This window comes from Molothrus aeneus, unplaced genomic scaffold, assembly GCF_037042795.1.
Source record: "Molothrus aeneus isolate 106 unplaced genomic scaffold, BPBGC_Maene_1.0 scaffold_52, whole genome shotgun sequence".
Taxonomy (NCBI): Eukaryota; Metazoa; Chordata; class Aves; order Passeriformes; family Icteridae; genus Molothrus; species Molothrus aeneus.
This window is the reverse complement of record NW_027099198.1, coordinates 684,520-707,018: the sequence shown is the minus strand read 5'-3', so window position 1 is coordinate 707,018 and position 22,499 is coordinate 684,520. Positions and strand designations below refer to the sequence as shown.

The 22,499-nt window shown below is 53.6% G+C and overlaps 1 long non-coding RNA gene across 1 annotated transcript; it reads right to left on the bottom strand.

Moving 5' to 3' along the window:
• Window positions 1–3,537: 3,537 nt before the first annotated feature.
• On the bottom strand, window positions 3,538–5,798 carry LOC136571027 (uncharacterized). The gene is made up of 4 exons (XR_010785599.1): window positions 5,583–5,798; window positions 4,994–5,058; window positions 4,311–4,374; window positions 3,538–3,668 (listed from the first exon to the last, which is right to left on the bottom strand). It is a non-coding gene; the product is annotated as an uncharacterized lncRNA (long non-coding RNA).
• Between the last annotated feature and the right edge of the window lie 16,701 nt (window positions 5,799–22,499).

Below are 22,499 nucleotides of genomic sequence, written 5' to 3'. Positions count from 1 at the left end.
AGCGGCACAGACGGCGGGGACGGCCCGGCACAGGGCGGGGGCCGCTCTCAGCGCGATGCCGGCAAAGCCGCAGCTCCGGCGCTGTCGGCCGGGCTGCTTGAGCGGCACGGGGGGATCCGCCGAGAGCCTCCGGCCCCGCGCGGGGACTCCTGCAAGGGCCCAGGGGCGCCGGGCTCCGGCCCTCGGGGCTTTATTCTCCGGCAGCCCGAGCCCCGCGGCTGCGGGGCAAAGAAGGTAAGGGGGCACGGGAAGAGAGGAGCGAGAGCAGGGCATGAGAAAGGGCGGCGAGGGAGCTCGGGCTGCGCAGGAAAGCGGGACGGGAAGGGAAAGCCCGGGACGAGGGTACAGGGAGGCTGGGCAGAGGAAGGAGAGAGGGGGAATAGAAGGGAGTAGCGGGCTAGGGACAGGACAGGAAGGAGCCGGGTTTGTGGGGGGAGAGGGAATGGGGGAAAGGGAGCGAGAGAAGGCGAATACGGGGAGAAGGAAGGAGGGCTAGAGAGAGTGACAGGCGGGGAAGCCTCCCAGAGCCCCGGCTGCACCCCGAGCCCGGCCCGGCGCCTCGCCCTGCCCGGGATGCTGCGCTCGGCGGAGCTCGGCTCGCTCCGGAGACGCTCGGCTCGAGTCGGCTCTTGTCGCCTCAACTCGGCTCTTGGCGCCTGCATTCGCCTCTTCGGCAGAGCTCGCCTCGCTTCGGCCCAACTCCCAGCCGCTCTGTGCCTTGGGCGCGCCTCGGCTCGGCTCGGCTCGGCTCGGCTCGCTGACAGCGGGCGGGCAAGCGCCGCCGCCTCACGTTCAGCTCGCCCGGCTTGGGGCTCTCCCGCTGCCGCGTCCCGCGGGCGGCCCGGCCATGGCGCGGACACGACCGGGAGCGCGGGCTCGGGCAGGAGCTCATTAGGCTGGGACCGCACTGGCGCTAATTAGCGCGCACGAGAGCAGCAGGCTCGCTTCGCCTGAGCTCGGCTCGCTTCGCTCCAGGCAGCCTCGGAAGCCTCGCCTCGGTTCGCTCGAGGCCGTCAGGGTCGGCCGCTCTCGCCTTGCTTCGGCCGAGCTCGTGCGATTCCCCCGAAGGCGGCGTCGTTCGGTTGTGTTTTTAGAAATATCTTTCTCTATCGATTGTATCTTTCTATAGTTAGATTTATATTTCTAGAATACTTCTATTAATCCAAATAAAAACCCCATCTCTAACCAAAAAAATACACGAAAACACCTTCTTTTAAACGGTATCGAAATATTTTTATACTTTGTATAGTTATACTCACATTTATATATATAGTTTCTTTTGATGCAATCTATTAATAATTATCTATAATATCTATAAAATTCTAGACATGTATTTAAAGTACTATTTATATTATGTATCGTATCTACTGCTGCAACTGATTTTTTCTTCTAGTTTTAAACTTTATCTGCACGTATTTATGATATATTTCTAGACTTAGATTTCTACCTTCATATTCTTTGTATTTATCATTTTTATCATCAAAACCCTGCCTACTGACAAGTAAAAAAAAACGCTTTCTTTAACGGTTTAAAAAATATTTTTATATTTATAATTTTCCTATTTCTATTTATAATTTGCTCTCTAGTACGTGATAACATACCTGCTCCTGCACCGCAGTGGGGCTCCCTCTCCTGGGCACCTCGGGGTGCCCCCAACGGCATCAGAGCCCCGAGTCTTCACCCCCCCTTTGCCTCTAGTTAGAAACTACACTGGAACTTTTTTCTGGAAACAAAGACACGACCTAAATCCTCTCCCCATGTCCTAGACAGATAGATGTTCAGTTCTTAGTTGACTGGGCAGCAGTTTCTTCAATAGAACGAGAAACAATATGGAAACGTTTTAGCTACAAGCAAATAGGCAAATCTGAACAAGGTCCTGGTGGCCAGCCACTGCAGTTATTTTGAAGCAATTTTTTAAACAATCAAGTACTGATCCCACAAAAAATAAAGCAAAAAGCTGACTACTGGCTAAGAAAGAAGGAAAAATTAACTTTTGACGACAACAACAACATTCCAAGGACACAGGCTTTTTTCCAGTCTCATACCTTATTACTACCTCTCTTGGGAATTCTCATCGTGGATCCCAAAAGGAATAAATCCCTCAGCGTGTCCTAAAGCACCAAGGAGCTACCTACAAGTGAAGGTGGCTACTTTCAGTGCAGACACAGCTGATGACACAGCAGTAGCGCAGTTCTATGCTGCACAGGGATAATACTGTCTCCTCTTCTCCAGCAGCTGACTCTCTCCTGCCATGGTTTCTGTAAATGCATCAGAGCACGACCTTAAACACAAACAGGCAAGAAAACACCATCAGAAGTCTTGCATTAAGCACTACAAGAAGGGTTCCAAGCAGAGACCAACAGAATTTCAAGGAAGCAGTATGCAATTAAACCACCTCAGACTCGTTCAAGTATCCGGCAGGTAGATGGAACCAAAATGGAACCATTCAGAAACAACAAAGAAAACCTCCCCAAGTATTTATACAGGAGTCCTTAACGTCAGAAATGGGATGGCAGGTTATGTTCAGATAAGATGAATGTTTATTTGGATGTAGAAATAAACTTCTCTCATGGTCCTTTGCCAAAAAATAGAACCTACAAGTGAACACCTACACCTGCCTAAAAAGACCTAACGAGCCCCTGGCAGCCACCGGCATCAAAGCACAGGGGATGTTTCTAATCCAGGCTAAGGAGAACAATATCACCTTTTGTTCTCTCCAGTTTGTTTCCTCTGCAGTCCTATTTGCTTCTTATGATTTTTACACTCTCTGTATCTTCTCGGGCAGCGCTGAGTCTGACGACCGGGATACGAGAGTCCTTCCCTGCCCTACGGAGAGAACCAGGAAAAAAAGTTAAAAAAAGAACAGGGCAGTTTGAAGTTAATACTTCCGACGAGAAGCAGCACCTGACAAACAGAGTGAACAAAGCGTGATACCTCCCTGGGGACAGAAGACTTACAAACTCTCCGGGATTTACAATCCTAGTAACCAAGCCCTTCAGCACAGCAGCCAAGTGTCCCATTAGGTGGTGCTGCACCAAAGAATGATCCGAGAGGTTCCAAAGAGTGAAACGCACGTTATTTTCCAAAGATGTAAAATCGTGCAAAATAACAAAACTACAATAGATCTAAACTACAGGGCAAGAGTACAAGTGTTAACTTGAGGAGCTGGAACCATCCAGGTGAGCAACTGCTAACCGGATCCTCAACAGAGTCTGAGGAACCCTCCAGGATACAGAAGGGTTTTCCCCAGAAATTACACAGGCCGAGTTTTGATAGAAGTACACTTGCCAGATGCTCAGAAACGTCACCCATCCTCCTCCAGGTGTCCTGAGAGAGCTGCGAATGGCTCTCACGTGGTTTGAGCTGGTTCTGTAAGGGCTCAGGGTGAATTTCACCAGATGCAACCAAACTGGGCAACACCCAGTGGGACAGAAGGAACCCAAAGCTTGTTTTACCCAAAGCTTGGGTAAGCAGAGCTCCAGCAAATACTGAGGAAACGGACAGAACAGGGTAACAAATAATAAACATACCTTTTTTTTTTTTTTTTTTTTTCAGATGAGCAAAACAATTAAGGAGAAGGTGGAAAACTCACCATGACTGAACATTTCATCACCTGTAAGCTGACCATCCTTAGCATAGAGGACTCCAAATTTAAAATTCACCGATCCCTGGAAAATAAAACCAAATATTATTTGGTAAACAGTCAAACAGAAGACATAACAATTTGGTTCCTCTAATCTTTGCATACATCCTACACATCAGAACATACATTTTATACTATCTCCTACTACACGATAATTTACCTTTAAACTTTGATAGTATAGCATAAAACCATTAACTTAGATTGGTGATCAATTATTATTAAGTTGGTGCTTCAAGTTATTTTTGCTGTCAGGTTCAAAAAAACATTACTTCTTTTTACTGTAACGAGCAATTGATTTAGAAGTCATCAAAAGCCCATCAAAATACAAAGCTGTACTCACCGGACGGGTCTGTGAGCAAGAAGTAGTTAGGCTTGTACTCATCTCTTGCCCTTCAAGAACCAATAAATCCTGTCAACAAAAACAGCATCTTCAGCCCACTCCTATTAAAGATTCTACAAGGATGATGGTTTTATTTGTGTTTAGAAGTTTGGATTTGAAATGGCCAGTTCAATGGATAAAGAGACAGTTTAAGTAGTATTAGATTATTATTATTCTTATTCTTATTAGCTACTGGAAGAAACAAACCAGTAGTATCTATACTTAATTACTTCTATTTCCAGGAAATCATAAAGAAAAAGAACCAAACAAAAAAAAGTCACTTCCTACCTTTTGTATCTCAGGATGAAAAATGTCTCTTGGGCTCTTCTCCAGTTTCTCCAGACTCCTGGCACTGAAATGCAAATGAACGAGTGCTTTAGAGGAGGGCAAGTGCACATTCCAACCCCGAACCACCAACCGATTGCAGTTACAGCGCTTACAAAATGAATCGTTCCCAGAGCCTCTGGGAAATGGAACGGTTGGTGCAACTGCCATTTCTTCCCCAAAATACTAACTTCCAACACTTCCTAAACTTAGTTTGCATTTTAAAAACAGAAATTAGGGAGACTCAGGGTGGAGATCAGGTTGAAAGTGATTTCCTTCTAAAGCACAGGGCTCTGTTCCATCACCCTTCACTTTGGCTCCACACAGAATCACGGGGAGCATTTTAGGAGGGCCCAAGAACCAATTCTATTTCTCTCTTTTTTCTAGTTCTCTCTCTTCCTAAATCATTCAAGGCAAGTCAAATGAAAAAGGACAAGTTCAGCATCAAATTCACACTTTTTCCCTTTGTCTGCTCAAGAACAGGCTTTAAAACCACTTCTTGCTGCCTTCAACGATTAAGACTTGCAAAACAGTTTCACAAGTTTGATAGGTTTATCACAAAAACCACAGAACGCAAGCTCTGAATTACAGGAAAAGGTACACAGGCAAATATCTCAGCTGATGGTGGCTTATTTATAAACACATACCTTAACGGAGATTGCACTGAGAATGTTTCAGTGGGACTCTAAGGGAAAAGTATTTTCTGAGTACCCTGTAAACAAGAAAAGCTAGGATATATTACAGGACATACCCACTTGTTCTGCATATTCAAATAGGATTATCAATAAAAACATTTAAGAAGGAAGAAAACCAAGGTAATTTTACTCAGCTATATTTGCTGCCGATTTAGAGAAAAAAAAAAAAAAAAGTCACGGGTGCTGCAAAGAAAAAAAAAAAAGTGAACCAGAAACGCCTACAGTAGAACTTTAAAACAATTGCTTGGATAAAAGCAGCTCATGGAACATGAAGTAGAAAAAAAGCGAAACCAGTATCAGACCTGCCTATTTTCTTACCATTGCACAAGAAAAATCCGACAAGCGGTATAAAGTCACTGCCTAAAACCGATCCTAGGATGTAACCAAGAACAATTGAGGCATTTGCTAATCTAAACGGAAACCTTTTCCGGACCCTAGTGTCAAATCACACGTTTTGTCTTGCAGCAGCTCGAGGCTGGAGAGCATTTCCCCTGGGGGTCGGGAGGGTAGGGGCACAAGGGGCTGAGTTTGCGGATCGCACCTGTGCCAGCAGAAGGATCCAGCCCGCGCGCTCCTTGCGCTCGCCATTCTCCGGGCCATCGCTGTGTTTTACTGCTCAGCGATGCCGCTCCATCTGTTTGCGTGGAAGAAAGAGCCACGAGCACTGAGGCACTCAGCAGCCGTGTCATTCCAGCGTTGTCGAGCGCTCTCTGCTCGCAAGGCTGAGCACGCCGCGGAGCCGCCTGCGCAGCCGCTCGTCCGCCCCCGCCCGCAGCAGCGGCAGCAACCCGAGGGACACGGCTGCAGCTCGGCGGCTCCCGCGCCTCCGCCAGCCGCCGCACAGTGACCGCGGCAGCGCCCGGCGCCGCTCGCCCGGGGCGGCTCCTGCAGCTCCCGGCCCGCGGCAGCAAAGCACCGCCTGGCGCTCCGCCATCGGCGGGCGGCAGCGCGCCCCGCCCGAGCTGAGCCCCCGCCACCGGGACCGCTGAGCGAGGCCGAGGCACCGGGCGGACGCCCCTTCCGCGCCGCTCGGCTCCGTGCGGGCGGCCGGCCGGAGGCTTCGCCCCTCCAGCGTCGCTGCCGCGGCTCCGTCCCGCGCGGGAGAGGCGCCGGGAGCTCCCCGCGCCCAGCCCGCTCCCCCGGCGCGCGGCCGCCTCGGCCCGCCAGCCACTCCTACGGCGCGTCGGCCGTTGCGTCAGACGCCGCGCTTTACGGCCACAGGGCCCTGCCGGGAGTTGTAGTCTCGGACTGACAGCCACCGCTCCGTTTTCCGCCACCGGGAGCTGCGCTCCCGCCAGGGGATCAAACGGCTCCTTCGCTCCTGGGCGCGGAAGCACCTTAGGCAGCACCGCCCCTCCCGAATGTCCTTTCTTTTCCACTCCAACTCTTTTTTCTTTTTTTCACTCTGTTTTTTCACCCCTTTTTCCACTTTCGCTCTTTCTTTTTCACTCTCACCCTTTTCCTGTTTCATTTTTTTTCTTCCTTTCTCTTCCTTCCTTTTTTTTTTCTTCCTTTCCTTTTTCCTTTTCTTTCTTTCTGTCTGTCTTTCTTTCTTTCTGTCTTTCTCTTTCTGTCTCCCTTTCTCTATTTCTTTCTCTCTCTCTTTCTTTCTTTCTGTCTCTCTCTCTCTTTTTCTCTCTTTCTTTCTGTCTATCTATTTCTTTCTCTCTTTCTTTCTTTCTCTCGCTCTCTTTCTGTCTCCTTCTTTCTGTCTCTATTTCTTTCTCTTTCTTTCTCTCGCTCTCTTTCTCTCTCTTTCTTTCTGTCTCTCTCTATTTCTTTCTCTCTCTTTCTCTCGCTCTCTCTCTCTTTCTGTCTCTCTCTATTTCTTTCTCTCTCTTTCTCTCGCTCTCTTTCTGTCTCTATTTCTTTCTCTCTCTTTCTTTCGCTCTCTTTCTATCTCTATTTCTTTCTCTTTCTTTCGCTCTCTTTCTGTCTTTCAGGCCCTTCTCAGCATGCTGGTTTTCAGTTCAGACGGGCCGTGGAGGATCCACATCAAATCAGATCACACGGGGGCGGTGCTGGTTGTCTCCTGCGGCCATGGCTTCATTTCCCCTCGGTGGCCGCTGTCCCAGCCCGTTTCTTCGCAGGTCATCCAGCTCTCTCCGGGGACGCTGGCGGGGCACAGGGCTTGGGGCCCTGTCCCCATCAGCCAGTCTGCGGCGCCGGCCACCTCCAGGAGCCGCATCCTCCCGCGCCTCCTGCTGCTGCCGCTGGCGCCAGCGCACCACGAAGGGATGGATGGAGGCGGCGGCGGGGGCGGCGCGGGACCAGCCCGGCGCGGCTCTCCTGATCCTGCAGCACGCGGATGCTCCCGATGGGCCCTTGGCAGGTCGGGCAGGTGGCGGCGGCATCAGGGGCAGCCTGGGGCTGGATGCAGGCGTGGCAGAACACGTGTCCGCAGGGCTCCACGGCAGCAGCGGGGCCGTGCAGGAAATCCACGCAGATGCGGAACACCCGGACGGCTCGGGGCGCTGGTGGCTCCTCCCTGGCCTCCGACATTGCTGCTCCCGGAATTGACTGCTCTCAGCCGCTGGCAGGACTCGAAGGCTTGGCTTCCACTCGGGGCACTCGGAGGTTCCTCAACCTCTCGTGGGACTCAGAGATTCCTCAGTCTCTGGCAGGACTCAGAGGTTCCTCAGTCGCTGGAAGGACTTGAAGGTTCCTCTTCACTCACTGGCAGGACTCAGATGGTCGTCTTCACTCACTGGAGTAATTCAGAAGCTCCTCGGTCACTGGCAGGACTCGAAGGCTCCTCGGTCACTGGAGTAACTCGAAGGCTCCTCGGTCACTGGCAGGACTCAGAGGCTCCTTGGTCGCTGGCAGCACTTGGAGGTTCCTCCTCAGTCACGGGCAGACTTGGAGGTTCCTCACTCACCGGCAGGACTCAGAGGCTCCTCGGTCACTGGCAGCAGTCAGGTTCCTCAGTCACTGGCAGCACACAGAAGACGCTCGCTCGCTGGTAGCACAGAGGCTCCTCAGATGCTGGCAGCGCTTGGAAGCTCCTCAGCTGCTGTGGATCACAAGCTGAGTGTGCTGGCACTACCCAACGCTGGCGGTTATAGTTACGCAGGTGGCGTCATAATGACCATGAGTGACACGGCCTGACATCACAGGGCTCTGAGGGCCACACCCAGGAGCTCCCCATCCACAGACAGATCCTGTGGCACAAGGCCCACCTGGCAGTGGGCTGCACACCTCAGTGTTTGCCCAGATCCCTTCCAGGCGGTCCCTCCTGGTTTCCATGCCATGTGTTGGGGTCTGGGGCTGCACCTCCCCAGCGGGAGGACTCTGTTCAGCCCTTGGTTGAACTTCAGGAGGTTCCGTCAGCCCATTTCTCCAGCCTGTTGAGGTCCTTGTGGGTGCAGAGTCACCTTCTGGTGTCTCAGCAGCTCCTCCCACTGTAGGAAATTCAGCAAACTTGCTGAGGGTGCCCTGGACCCCTTTATTCAGGCCACTATCAAGAAGGAAGAGGACTGGTCCCAGTGCTGATGCCTGGGCTACACTGCTGATGATCAGCCTCTATCTCAGCTTCATGCTGCTGATCAACATCCTCGACTTAAAATCCAGTGTCAACAGTTAAAATCACTTCCTCACAGGGCAGAGCTTATTTGCAAAGTTCTGCTTCCGCCAAGCCTCCTGCTTTCTCCAAACTCATGAGAAATGTCTGGCTGATCCTTTATCAGCCCCAGTGAGCATTTTCCCCTTCAAATACAGCAGCTCTGGAATACAGCAAAGGATCTGTTGAATCATTTGCCTCTTCCACCACTTTTCCTGAAATATACCTGAAACATACCTGGTATTTTCCTGAAAATACCATTGTCGCACTACACACCGACACCAGCTCTCGGAATCTTTTTGTGCCCTTTGCAAAGAGACTGAGGTTGTTTGGCAGAGACTCTCCAGGACCAGGCAATACAACAAGGCACCTCTAGGGCCCTGCTGCTGCTGCCACCATAGCCCTGCTGTGGATGGAATGGAAGAGGCTGTGATGGCAGCAGGCCACCCCAGCACAGTTATCCACCTGTAGCTGGGCAGCCTGTGCTCACAGCTCAGTCTGTCCCTGGGATTTCACCCCTCAGAGTGCTGGCTGTTTGTCCCACCTTTCCTATCACAAGGCTGGAATTGGCCTAGTGCCAGCTTTTTGTGGCCTTTATGTGCAGGGCTGTAGAACTCCCCTTGGGCTCAAAGCCAAGCTCCCTGTTACATCTCATTAACCCCTTCTTTCCAAGTTCCCTTGTGCGTCCTCCTAGTACCCAGTGCAGGTGGTGGGGCACTGTCCCACTCCTCAGCTGTGATGTCCCCATCACTATCTGCTTACCCATCCCACTCAGGACAGATTTCCATTGTGGCAGCCTTGCAAGGGACCAGTTAATCCTCATGAAATGTCTTTTTAGCTGCCAGGCTCCACTCTCAGTTACACTGCAGGCACTTCTTCCCAGACCTGAGTGGCACCTTGGCCACCAAGGGCACAGCTTCACCTCCCCACCATGGCCCAGCCAAGCCAAAGGGTTCACCAGCTTTGCAGTGCCTCAGCCACATGATCCCTGCACACAGAAACATTCACCGGAGGAATTAGAAACATCAGTAGCTCCATGCCAGCCTATGGGAAGCAGCCCCTGGGATGAGGATGCTGGAGCCCAGGACAAAGCTCAGGATAAGAGCAGAGGACACAGTGCCTCTGTCCAGGGACACTGGGTGCTGCCCTGGCAGCATGGCCTGGCCTCTGCTTGTCCCCAGGGCATGGCCACATTCCATCCACCATCCATCCTGGCTCCCAGCAGGTCTCTCTGCTGCCCTGGCTCAGCAGAGGAGGACAGAGCCAGTCACAAGTGGGGTTTCAGGAAGAGGAACTCGCTTGCAGGGGTCTCCCATCCCTGATAGGTTTGGAGACATCACCCCTTAGTGCCAGTGGGAGCACTCAGGGAACCCAAAATGAATTTACTGGTCCCAGTCCCAGGGCAGGAAGGGGACTGGACCCTCGTGCAGGGGAAAGGCAGTTCAAAAGGATTTAGCACCAGCTGTCCCTGGATGTTGCTGGCCCTCAAAGTCCTCATAGCTTTCCCTGTACCTTTGGTGGGCAGAGACACCATGGGTCCTTTGGGCCAGCAAAAGCAGGACCCCTATCAGCACTTTCCCTTCTCTTTACTGGGCTCCACGGTTCATCCTCCATGCCCAAGGGGACTCCAGCCAGACGGGGATCTCTTTGGATCATCACCTCCGTGCCGAGCACACCCGGACACGCCGCTCCCGGCACCGCCCCCGGCTCCTGCCGGGCAGCACCGAGCGCAGCCTCTGCCCGGACACAGCGAGGGAGAGCAACGCCCAGAGAGCCTGGCAGGGCCAGTCCCTTTGTTCCTCCCACCCCAGCCTCTTCTGGCATAGCCTGGGACGATCTGGATCAAAAGTCACCTGCGAGTCCTGCCCTTGGGGCGTGCTGGCAGCAGCCAGGGCTCCCGGCCCTTCAGCTCCCCAGCTCAGCCTGGAGCAGCCGTGCTGAGCTCCACAAACGTGCACAGGGAGAGTTTTATCCCAGCCAGGGCTCTTTCAGCTCTCCAGCTCAGCAGGAGCAGGCAAGGAAAGTCAGGGGAGACCAGAACACCACTCTGATCCCAGTGGCCTTTCCTCTCCCTCTCCTTATTTGTCTCTGAAGGGGATTTTCAAACCCTTCAAGATGGCCTCAAGTGGTTTCCAAGGCGACGGTGCTAGAGTCATCACTGCCAGAGTCATCACTGCCACGGAAACCCTCTCTTTGGCATCATATAAATATTTCCCTTGAAGGAGGCTGGATGAGTGGGCAATGCACTATTTTCTAGCACTCCCTGGCTGCAACAGGACAACCTCCAGGAGATGGGAGGGAGCTTGGGAGGTTAAAATTAGCTTGCCATGCTGGCCAGCAATGGAAAGAGGTGATTGCTGATGTTTCAGCCCAAAACCTGGGGTTATTTGTGTCAGCAGGATCCAAATGAAATAGATTTACTCTGTAGGGAGACAAAAACGAGAAAAAAAAAGGCAGGGAGGAAGTAAGGTTGAAAACTTGTGCTTTTTTTGCTGTTCTTCAGAAAAACTTCTTAAAGTTTTCCCTTTAATGCCAATCCCACATTCTCTTGGGTCAGAGGGGACTGAAAACACCGTCTCCTCCACGCTGGGAGCTCCTGGGGCAGCTCAGAAATCCCTGCTGGCTGCTGAGAGCTGGCATGGGGGGTGACAGCCACGTGCTGGGCTGGTGTCCATGCAGGGCACTGGCAATGCTGCTGGCAGCCCCTCCAGAGCTGTGCCCTGGGGCTGGGCACAGCCAGAGCTGGGCTGCTGTCCATGCAGGGCACTGGCAATGCTGCTGGCAGCCCCTCCAGAGCTGTGCCCTGGGGCTCAGCATCCTGGCTGGGCAGAGCTGGAGGGGATGCTGGGCTGCAGCCCTTGGCAGAACCAGTGGCCCTTAGGGGACAGCACAGCTCCAGAGAGTGTTTTGGGGTTCCTGTCCCACTGCCTACGCTCAGGGTGCAGGCAGATGGGGGTCCTGGAGTACTTCACCCTCTCCTGGCAGCATATTCAAGGCTGAGGTGTTTTGCTTTGCTTTTAATTGCCTCCCTTCTGTCTCATCAACTCACCAGCACCTTTACAGGAGCACAGGGAGAGGTGTCTGCCTGCACCGGGGCCAAGCTCCGAGCAGGGACAGGCTCTGCAGAGGGCGTCTGCGCCCGGGCTGCTGCTGTAAACACCTGCTGTCCCCGAGCAGATGGCTCCTCTCACATCCCTGCTGCAGGCACATACCAAAGGGCTTTCCTGACAAACAAAGCACGGCCGCCTGCAGCCCTGGAGCGCTTCTGGCTTTCCTGGAAGAAGGGGATGCTCCCTCCTTGTCGCACTGCCCAGGCTATTTTTAGACCTGCATAGCAACCAGAGGATGGGGAGACACGGTGTCCCCCTGCCACCCTCTCACCTGCTGGCTGCTGGCCTTTGGCAGGGGCTGGGGATGAGTGTGGGGTGCTGGCTGGGCTGGAGGAGAGGGGTTCCAGCTGATCGCCCCCCAGCACCACCCCAAAAAGTCTCCCAGGAGGCACAGAGCTGCTCCAAGACCCACTTGCTTTCCCCACTCCAGAAGGTGCTGCCAAGGAAATCTGGAGACCAGCAAGGTCAGGCCGCAGCACCTGCTTTCCTCTTTCTCCCTTTAGAAAAAAATAACAACCCACCCTAAATCCAGAGCAAACAATTAAAATGTTCCAGTTGCTGGCTCAGAGCAGCGATCCCAGATAAAACCCCAAGGATCCGCCAGCTAAAAATAGCCTGAGCCCCATAAATTAAACAAAAGCTTTTTGCTGGGCTCTTGGAAAGCCAGTTCCAGTGCAGTTTTCTCTATGTAAGGTATAACTCTAATGGTATTTGTTATTATTAGTCCTACCTCCCCCGTGTCACCGACCTTCCCAGCACCATTGTTTAGGAATGGGAATTTTACAGAGCCAGACTTCTTCCTCCTGGCAGCTCCTCTGCTGGAGTGGGATCCCACCTCAGCCACTTTCCTGCCTTTTAATTTTAGTTTAAACCTTTTTTTTTTCCCTTGCGGGCAACTGATTATTTGATACTAAGACATTCTATGTTTTGTAGGGCCACCCTCATTTAAGGCCTGTCTCAAACATCTGCTTAATTTCTATCCCTATCAGCTGTCCTGGGAGCTGTGGACCCTTAAATAAATTCCTGCTTGGAAGGCAAATGTATTGGGCAGCCTTTGGTGGACACTGTGCAAGCCAGCATGCATGTAGGGGCTTGTCTCACCTCCTTTCTGGCATCAAGCCCATTAACAATATTTCCTCATATTATATTTTATATATCTGTGATGTTAGACAGCCAATGACTTACAGCTTTCTGGGAGATTTCTCCTCCAACCCTTTAAAGAGCTGCCAGCATCCCACTGCCTCAAGCACACGTGGCCAGCTCATGAGGATGAGTTCTCTCCAGTCCTTCTCCAATGCTTTTTCCCAGCACTCCATGTTGGCTGTGAGGAGCACATCCAACACCTGCTATCCCAGCCCAGATATTTAGGCTTCGTTGCTTTTTCTATTGGCTTTTACCAAAGTATTTCACTTACTGCACTGGGAGCAGCTGCATCCCAAAGCCCAGCTGAGATCCCTTGCTCCATCCTCGTGCTGGACTTCAATTGTTTTGCTTCATTTGCCAGTAGTTCTGTGGCTCGGGCCGGACAGCACCCGCCACATCCTGCGGCACCAAGGCCGCCCCTGCTGCCCGCGGCCGGGACACCTCGCGGCCTCGCGCCGCGGGCGAGGCGGAGCCGCACCACAGCCGCGCCCCCGGGACGAGGAGAGGCGGCCGCTCGTCGTTCCCTCCCCGCCTTCCAGCCGCTCCCCTCCCGCCGGCTCCTCCCTTCCAGCCGCTCCTCTCCCCGCCTCACCGGAGGCTTCTCCTCCGACATGGCGGGGGGGGGGAGCAAGGGGGTCGCGCTGGGGGCGTGGCCAACGGCCAAGGGGCGTGGGGGGGCCGCGTGCAGGCGCGTCCTCGCTGAACGTCACGGGGGCGCTGTGCTCTGGAGGGGGAGCGGCGTGAGGGGAGAGCCCGGGACACCCCGAAACAGCCCCTGGATACCCCAGGGATACCCCGAAGCAGCCCTTGGATAGCCCAAAACAGCCCCTGGACACGCCCGGGACCGCACCTTCCCGGTGACACGGCAGCTCCTGGGTGAGGGAAAACGGGAGGAGAAGCCTTCCATCAAAACACCCAGTGTCTCCAGTCCAGCCCAGACCGGTGCTGGGGTGTTCAGATCCCCCTTAAGGGGAGGAGAGGCAAGTTTGCCTCGATCCACAATTGAGGAAAGAATTAGATTCTAAACATACCCGAAAGCAAGATTTAAAACACAAACGAGGTTAAATATTGGGATCCAAAGCGATATTTCAACCTTTATTTTTTTTTCATAAAAGAGAAAAGAAAGAAGGTAGAAAAGTGGGGATAGCCAAGAATAATTATGTGAAGCAGAGGGAAGGTGTTACCACCACCGTGGGTCCAGCGCCGCCTCACAGAGTGCGGTGGGTGTTTCACAGCAGTTATTGCTGTTTGTTTGCCTTATTAATGTTTGTTTGCCTTGTTATGCATTCATGGCAGTCACTCTAATCGTTGTGTGTGTTTGTATTAACTGTTACAGTTGTTGCAGCACTTTGGGCTGGAAAATGAAGGATTGGGACTTGCCTAAAAGAGACAGTCTTAAGAAAAGGGGGGACTTGATAAATAACACAGAGACTAGAAATTTTCAGTTCCCCTGAAGATGCTGAATAGAGCTTTAGGGCTAACTAGCAAAAAAGATTAAAGGTACGCATGAAGGAGGATAAATGTAGCTGGAACCAGTGGAGAAAAAGATAGGGGACTACAGAGGGGTTTTTGCAAGTTACGGAACAAAAACCAATAGTGCATACCAAAGAAAAAGTTCAAAGAAAGGTCACCAGTAATACTGAAGCATTCAGTGAATATGACCACGAGACCCCCCCCCCCCCCCCCGTTAGATGACCTCCAGGACCAAAAAAGGACTTCCAGTTACAGGTGAACGCATGCAAATTAGTTCTAGGGAAGTGGTGTTAGCATATGAGCTAGGAGACACATTGTAATGAATATGTATGATCAGGATGGAATAAATACCCTCTTGTGAATTTTCACCACACACATCAGATTAAAGGAGATAGATACACTTCTGTGTGTCCAGCGCTGATAAAGAATGACTGCTTTCTAACGCTTTAAATTGAAAAAACGTTTATTTCATAACGAACATCCTAACAAACATCCTAACAAACATCCTTAACATCCTAACAAACGTCCTAACATCCTAATATCCTAATCTTCTAATAGCAACATCGAACTCTATCCCCAAGTTTCTACAACTACATGCTTTCCCTCCCACAGTTGCCACTCTCCTAGTCTTGAAGTAAACGGGAAGAAGAAATCAGACGAGGCCCTTCTCAGCATGCTGGTTTTCAGTTCCGACGGGCCGTGGAGGATCCACATCAAATCAGATCACACGGGGGCGGTGCTGGTTGTCTCCTGCGGCCATGGCTTCATTTCCCCTCGGTGGCCGCTGTCCCAGCCCGTTTCTTCGCAGGTCATCCAGCTCTCTCCGGGGACGCTGGCGGGGCACAGGGCTTGGGGCCCTGTCCCCATCAGCCAGTCTGCGGCGCCGGCCACCTCCAGGAGCCGCATCCTCCCGCGCCTCCTGCTGCTGCCGCTGGCGCCAGCGCACCACGAAGGGATGGATGGAGGCGGCGGCGGGGGCGGCGCGGGACCAGCCCGGCGCGGCTCTCCTGATCCTGCAGCACGCGGATGCTCCCGATGGGCCCTTGGCAGGTCGGGCAGGTGGCGGCGGCATCAGGGGCAGCCTGGGGCTGGATGCAGGCGTGGCAGAACACGTGTCCGCAGGGCTCCACGGCAGCAGCGGGGCCGTGCAGGAAATCCACGCAGATGCGGAACACCCGGACGGCTCGGGGCGCTGGTGGCTCCTCCCTGGCCTCCGACATTGCTGCTCCCGGAATTGACTGCTCTCAGCCGCTGGCAGGACTCGAAGGCTTGGCTTCCACTCGGGGCACTCGGAGGTTCCTCAACCTCTCGTGGGACTCAGAGATTCCTCAGTCTCTGGCAGGACTCAGAGGTTCCTCAGTCGCTGGAAGGACTTGAAGGTTCCTCTTCACTCACTGGCAGGACTCAGATGGTCGTCTTCACTCACTGGAGTAATTCAGAAGCTCCTCGGTCACTGGCAGGACTCGAAGGCTCCTCGGTCACTGGAGTAACTCGAAGGCTCCTCGGTCACTGGCAGGACTCAGAGGCTCCTTGGTCGCTGGCAGCACTTGGAGGTTCCTCCTCAGTCACGGGCAGACTTGGAGGTTCCTCACTCACCGGCAGGACTCAGAGGCTCCTCGGTCACTGGCAGCAGTCAGGTTCCTCAGTCACTGGCAGCACACAGAAGACGCTCGCTCGCTGGTAGCACAGAGGCTCCTCAGATGCTGGCAGCGCTTGGAAGCTCCTCAGCTGCTGTGGATCACAAGCTGAGTGTGCTGGCACTACCCAACGCTGGCGGTTATAGTTACGCAGGTGGCGTCATAATGACCATGAGTGACACGGCCTGACATCACAGGGCTCTGAGGGCCACACCCAGGAGCTCCCCATCCACAGACAGATCCTGTGGCACAAGGCCCACCTGGCAGTGGGCTGCACACCTCAGTGTTTGCCCAGATCCCTTCCAGGCGGTCCCTCCTGGTTTCCATGCCATGTGTTGGGGTCTGGGGCTGCACCTCCCCAGCGGGAGGACTCTGTTCAGCCCTTGGTTGAACTTCAGGAGGTTCCGTCAGCCCATTTCTCCAGCCTGTTGAGGTCCTTGTGGGTGCAGAGTCACCTTCTGGTGTCTCAGCAGCTCCTCCCACTGTAGGAAATTCAGCAAACTTGCTGAGGGTGCCCTGGACCCCTTTATTCAGGCCACTATCAAGAAGGAAGAGGACTGGTCCCAGTGCTGATGCCTGGGCTACACTGCTGATGATCAGCCTCTATCTCAGCTTCATGCTGCTGATCAACATCCTCGACTTAAAATCCAGTGTCAACAGTTAAAATCACTTCCTCACAGGGCAGAGCTTATTTGCAAAGTTCTGCTTCCGCCAAGCCTCCTGCTTTCTCCAAACTCATGAGAAATGTCTGGCTGATCCTTTATCAGCCCCAGTGAGCATTTTCCCCTTCAAATACAGCAGCTCTGGAATACAGCAAAGGATCTGTTGAATCATTTGCCTCTTCCACCACTTTTCCTGAAATATACCTGAAACATACCTGGTATTTTCCTGAAAATACCATTGTCGCACTACACACCGACACCAGCTCTCGGAATCTTTTTGTGCCCTTTGCAAAGAGACTGAGGTTGTTTGGCAGAGACTCTCCAGGACCAGGCAATACAACAAGGCACCTCTAGGGCCCTGCTGCTGCTGCCACCATAGCCCTGCTGTGGATGGAATGGAAGAGGCTGTGATGGCAGCAGGCCACCCCAGCACAGTTATCCACCTGTAGCTGGGCAGCCTGTGCTCACAGCTCAGTCTGTCCCTGGGATTTCACCCCTCAGAGTGCTGGCTGTTTGTCCCACCTTTCCTATCACAAGGCTGGAATTGGCCTAGTGCCAGCTTTTTGTGGCCTTTATGTGCAGGGCTGTAGAACTCCCCTTGGGCTCAAAGCCAAGCTCCCTGTTACATCTCATTAACCCCTTCTTTCCAAGTTCCCTTGTGCGTCCTCCTAGTACCCAGTGCAGGTGGTGGGGCACTGTCCCACTCCTCAGCTGTGATGTCCCCATCACTATCTGCTTACCCATCCCACTCAGGACAGATTTCCATTGTGGCAGCCTTGCAAGGGACCAGTTAATCCTCATGAAATGTCTTTTTAGCTGCCAGGCTCCACTCTCAGTTACACTGCAGGCACTTCTTCCCAGACCTGAGTGGCACCTTGGCCACCAAGGGCACAGCTTCACCTCCCCACCATGGCCCAGCCAAGCCAAAGGGTTCACCAGCTTTGCAGTGCCTCAGCCACATGATCCCTGCACACAGAAACATTCACCGGAGGAATTAGAAACATCAGTAGCTCCATGCCAGCCTATGGGAAGCAGCCCCTGGGATGAGGATGCTGGAGCCCAGGACAAAGCTCAGGATAAGAGCAGAGGACACAGTGCCTCTGTCCAGGGACACTGGGTGCTGCCCTGGCAGCATGGCCTGGCCTCTGCTTGTCCCCAGGGCATGGCCACATTCCATCCACCATCCATCCTGGCTCCCAGCAGGTCTCTCTGCTGCCCTGGCTCAGCAGAGGAGGACAGAGCCAGTCACAAGTGGGGTTTCAGGAAGAGGAACTCGCTTGCAGGGGTCTCCCATCCCTGATAGGTTTGGAGACATCACCCCTTAGTGCCAGTGGGAGCACTCAGGGAACCCAAAATGAATTTACTGGTCCCAGTCCCAGGGCAGGAAGGGGACTGGACCCTCGTGCAGGGGAAAGGCAGTTCAAAAGGATTTAGCACCAGCTGTCCCTGGATGTTGCTGGCCCTCAAAGTCCTCATAGCTTTCCCTGTACCTTTGGTGGGCAGAGACACCATGGGTCCTTTGGGCCAGCAAAAGCAGGACCCCTATCAGCACTTTCCCTTCTCTTTACTGGGCTCCACGGTTCATCCTCCATGCCCAAGGGGACTCCAGCCAGACGGGGATCTCTTTGGATCATCACCTCCGTGCCGAGCACACCCGGACACGCCGCTCCCGGCACCGCCCCCGGCTCCTGCCGGGCAGCACCGAGCGCAGCCTCTGCCCGGACACAGCGAGGGAGAGCAACGCCCAGAGAGCCTGGCAGGGCCAGTCCCTTTGTTCCTCCCACCCCAGCCTCTTCTGGCATAGCCTGGGACGATCTGGATCAAAAGTCACCTGCGAGTCCTGCCCTTGGGGCGTGCTGGCAGCAGCCAGGGCTCCCGGCCCTTCAGCTCCCCAGCTCAGCCTGGAGCAGCCGTGCTGAGCTCCACAAACGTGCACAGGGAGAGTTTTATCCCAGCCAGGGCTCTTTCAGCTCTCCAGCTCAGCAGGAGCAGGCAAGGAAAGTCAGGGGAGACCAGAACACCACTCTGATCCCAGTGGCCTTTCCTCTCCCTCTCCTTATTTGTCTCTGAAGGGGATTTTCAAACCCTTCAAGATGGCCTCAAGTGGTTTCCAAGGCGACGGTGCTAGAGTCATCACTGCCAGAGTCATCACTGCCACGGAAACCCTCTCTTTGGCATCATATAAATATTTCCCTTGAAGGAGGCTGGATGAGTGGGCAATGCACTATTTTCTAGCACTCCCTGGCTGCAACAGGACAACCTCCAGGAGATGGGAGGGAGCTTGGGAGGTTAAAATTAGCTTGCCATGCTGGCCAGCAATGGAAAGAGGTGATTGCTGATGTTTCAGCCCAAAACCTGGGGTTATTTGTGTCAGCAGGATCCAAATGAAATAGATTTACTCTGTAGGGAGACAAAAACGAGAAAAAAAAAGGCAGGGAGGAAGTAAGGTTGAAAACTTGTGCTTTTTTTGCTGTTCTTCAGAAAAACTTCTTAAAGTTTTCCCTTTAATGCCAATCCCACATTCTCTTGGGTCAGAGGGGACTGAAAACACCGTCTCCTCCACGCTGGGAGCTCCTGGGGCAGCTCAGAAATCCCTGCTGGCTGCTGAGAGCTGGCATGGGGGGTGACAGCCACGTGCTGGGCTGGTGTCCATGCAGGGCACTGGCAATGCTGCTGGCAGCCCCTCCAGAGCTGTGCCCTGGGGCTGGGCACAGCCAGAGCTGGGCTGCTGTCCATGCAGGGCACTGGCAATGCTGCTGGCAGCCCCTCCAGAGCTGTGCCCTGGGGCTCAGCATCCTGGCTGGGCAGAGCTGGAGGGGATGCTGGGCTGCAGCCCTTGGCAGAACCAGTGGCCCTTAGGGGACAGCACAGCTCCAGAGAGTGTTTTGGGGTTCCTGTCCCACTGCCTACGCTCAGGGTGCAGGCAGATGGGGGTCCTGGAGTACTTCACCCTCTCCTGGCAGCATATTCAAGGCTGAGGTGTTTTGCTTTGCTTTTAATTGCCTCCCTTCTGTCTCATCAACTCACCAGCACCTTTACAGGAGCACAGGGAGAGGTGTCTGCCTGCACCGGGGCCAAGCTCCGAGCAGGGACAGGCTCTGCAGAGGGCGTCTGCGCCCGGGCTGCTGCTGTAAACACCTGCTGTCCCCGAGCAGATGGCTCCTCTCACATCCCTGCTGCAGGCACATACCAAAGGGCTTTCCTGACAAACAAAGCACGGCCGCCTGCAGCCCTGGAGCGCTTCTGGCTTTCCTGGAAGAAGGGGATGTGTTGCCTTCTTGTGAAGGCCGCGGTGACCTGGTTTCGGAGTCCAGCACGGCGATCCCCTCCTTGGGATCCCTCGGGGCCAATAACGGACGCTGACACCAATGTGGTGGACGGTTAAAGGCCTTTATTGAGGGGTCTCGAGGGTATTTATGGACTAAGGGGCTTCTCTACGTCAGACGGGGGTCTGGCTATGCTTTCTAGGGTTAGTATGGAGTGGAAAGTTACTGGCATGCATAGGTTAGGGGGGCTACACGTCTGGCTACATTCCAAGGGTGATCCTTATCTATGGGGAGAGGGGTAGAAGGATTCCTGTAATTTTCCGTCACAGCCCGAAATCTTCCGAACGCCTGTCCCTATGCCTACTACACTTCCCCCCCCTCTTTCACAAATGAACGAGGTAGTCTTATACATAGGCACTGAAATGAGGTAGGAGGTTGAGATCTGACTAGGGGAAAGGGTCTTGGGAAACCTGAGTAAGTTTCTGCCAGGCAAGTCTCTCGTGACTGGCAGTGTTCTCTGTTGAATTCACAGTAACTGTTGCTGTCCCACGAACAGGATGTTAGTCCATTCTAGGCGGGCCTGAACGAATGAGACTAGCTTGTTCAGCAGGCATGGCCCGAAGGTAATAGCTAAAAGCAGCATTGCCAATGGACCTATTAGGGTAGAAATCAGGGTGGTTAACCATGGTGATTGATTGAACCAGGATTCGAACCAGCCCTGTTGGGCTTCCCTGTCTTTCTGTCTCTGAGCCAGTCTGTTTCGGAGTTCTGCCATGGAGTCTCTAACGACTCCTGTGTGGTCAGCGTAGAAACAACATTCCTCTTTCAAGGCGGCACACAGGCCCCCTTGCTGCATGAACAGGAGATCCAGTCCTCGCCTGTTCTGCAGGACCACTTCCGAGAGCGAGGAGACTGACTTTTCTAGAAAGGAAATGGATTTTTCGATCCTCTGCAGGTCCTCATCGATGGTCATCTGCAGCTGAGACAGTCCTTGGTGTTGAGTTGCTAGGGCTGAGACACCTGTTGCCGTTCCAGCCGCTCCTAGGCCGAGCAGCATTGCGATAGTTATACCTGTTAATATCTCTCTCTTGTGGAGCCGGCTGTTTTCCTCGAGAAGGTGGTACACCTCCTCGTCTGAGTGGTACAGGATCCTAGGGATGATCAGAACTTGGACACAAAAGTCATTAGAGTTATCGAATTTGGCAAGAGACATGCAGGGACTCACTCCAGATCTCTGGCAAACCCACATCCCAGATGCGGATGGGACTACCCACTTATTATTCTTCCTGTCAGGCTCAACTACTTCGGTGCAGACGTCGCCTTTCCGCTTAGCTAGGGTTGCATTGCCAAAGCATCTGCCCTGACCTGTGACTTGACTCAGGGTAATTCCTTTGCGGGGTGTGTCCCATCTGCACTGGCGAGGGGCATCGGCTGTGGAATAGCTGAAGGGGGTATCTAAAGCGATTCCTTCGTAAAAGGGGGGTTTAACATCGTAACAAAGCCAGCAGGAGTCGGTTAGGTTAGGGTTAGATTCATTCAGGGATAGAAAGGTAGCTTCTAACATGCGAAGGATTGGGTCCGGGTCCGACCTGGCTGAGCGGCCTATCTGGAAGGCTTCCTCATCGCCAGTCGGGACCTCGGTGACCCTTGTGGGCAGGGATTTGGGGTAGGTCATGCTTCTCCCTTTCTGTGTGCTTTTATCTGTGGGAGCATAGGGTATGAAGATCCCCTGCCCCACTATGGGTTGGCATAGATGGGCCATCTCGCATCTATAGTGGGAGGGGGCTGAATCCCACACGTCCCCTCCCTCTCAAAAAGCATACGGCTTATTTGCACTATATCAAAAGGGAGTAAATCATCATTGCTAAAAAGACCGTCCACGAGAGTGGAAACTACTCCTGAGTTAATTCCTTTTTCCGAAATAGCTTTTACTATTGTTTGAACGTCTTTGGAATTAACGGGAGTATATGTTCTTTGCTGGTTCCCTTGGGGTCTTGTAATTCTCACCGGGAAGGCATGCACCGATGCTGCGGGTGCCCATCCCGCGCATTCGATTTTGATTTTACCCCAGTCAGTGAGTTCGTATTGGGGCTGGTTCTCGATTGTGTTAAAAGTTTCGTTTGGTTTCGTCCGAAACCGCGTTGATTCAGTTTTCTCTGCTTCCGAGTCGCTGCTGGACTCGGTGGGCTCTGTAGAGCAATCCGAGGGGCTGTGGCTCCCTTCAGAGTCGGAAGTCGACTGCCAGTGAACTTCCGGTCTCTGCTGCCGTTTTGTTCGGCTTCGGCCCCGCTCCTCCCCTCGGGGGCGGTGCCGGCGCCGCTCCCGCCCCCCGGGCTTGCCCTGCCTCCCGCAGGGAGGGATCTCTCCCATATATGGTGGCATCAGTGGGCGCGGCTCCCGAGCGAGTGTCCGCCCTCTGCCGCACCCCCACGCATGCGCGTCTGCTGGGATCCACAGCTCCCGGCTGGGCATGGGCTCAGCGCTGGTTTCCCGCGCATGCGTGTTCGCGGCTGGCCGCGTTTTTGGGTTCTTCCCGCCGCGGGCCGGCGGGCTCCGCCCCTCCCCCCGGCCACCCGCGCCATATTCAAACGGGTAGGGCGGCGGATCC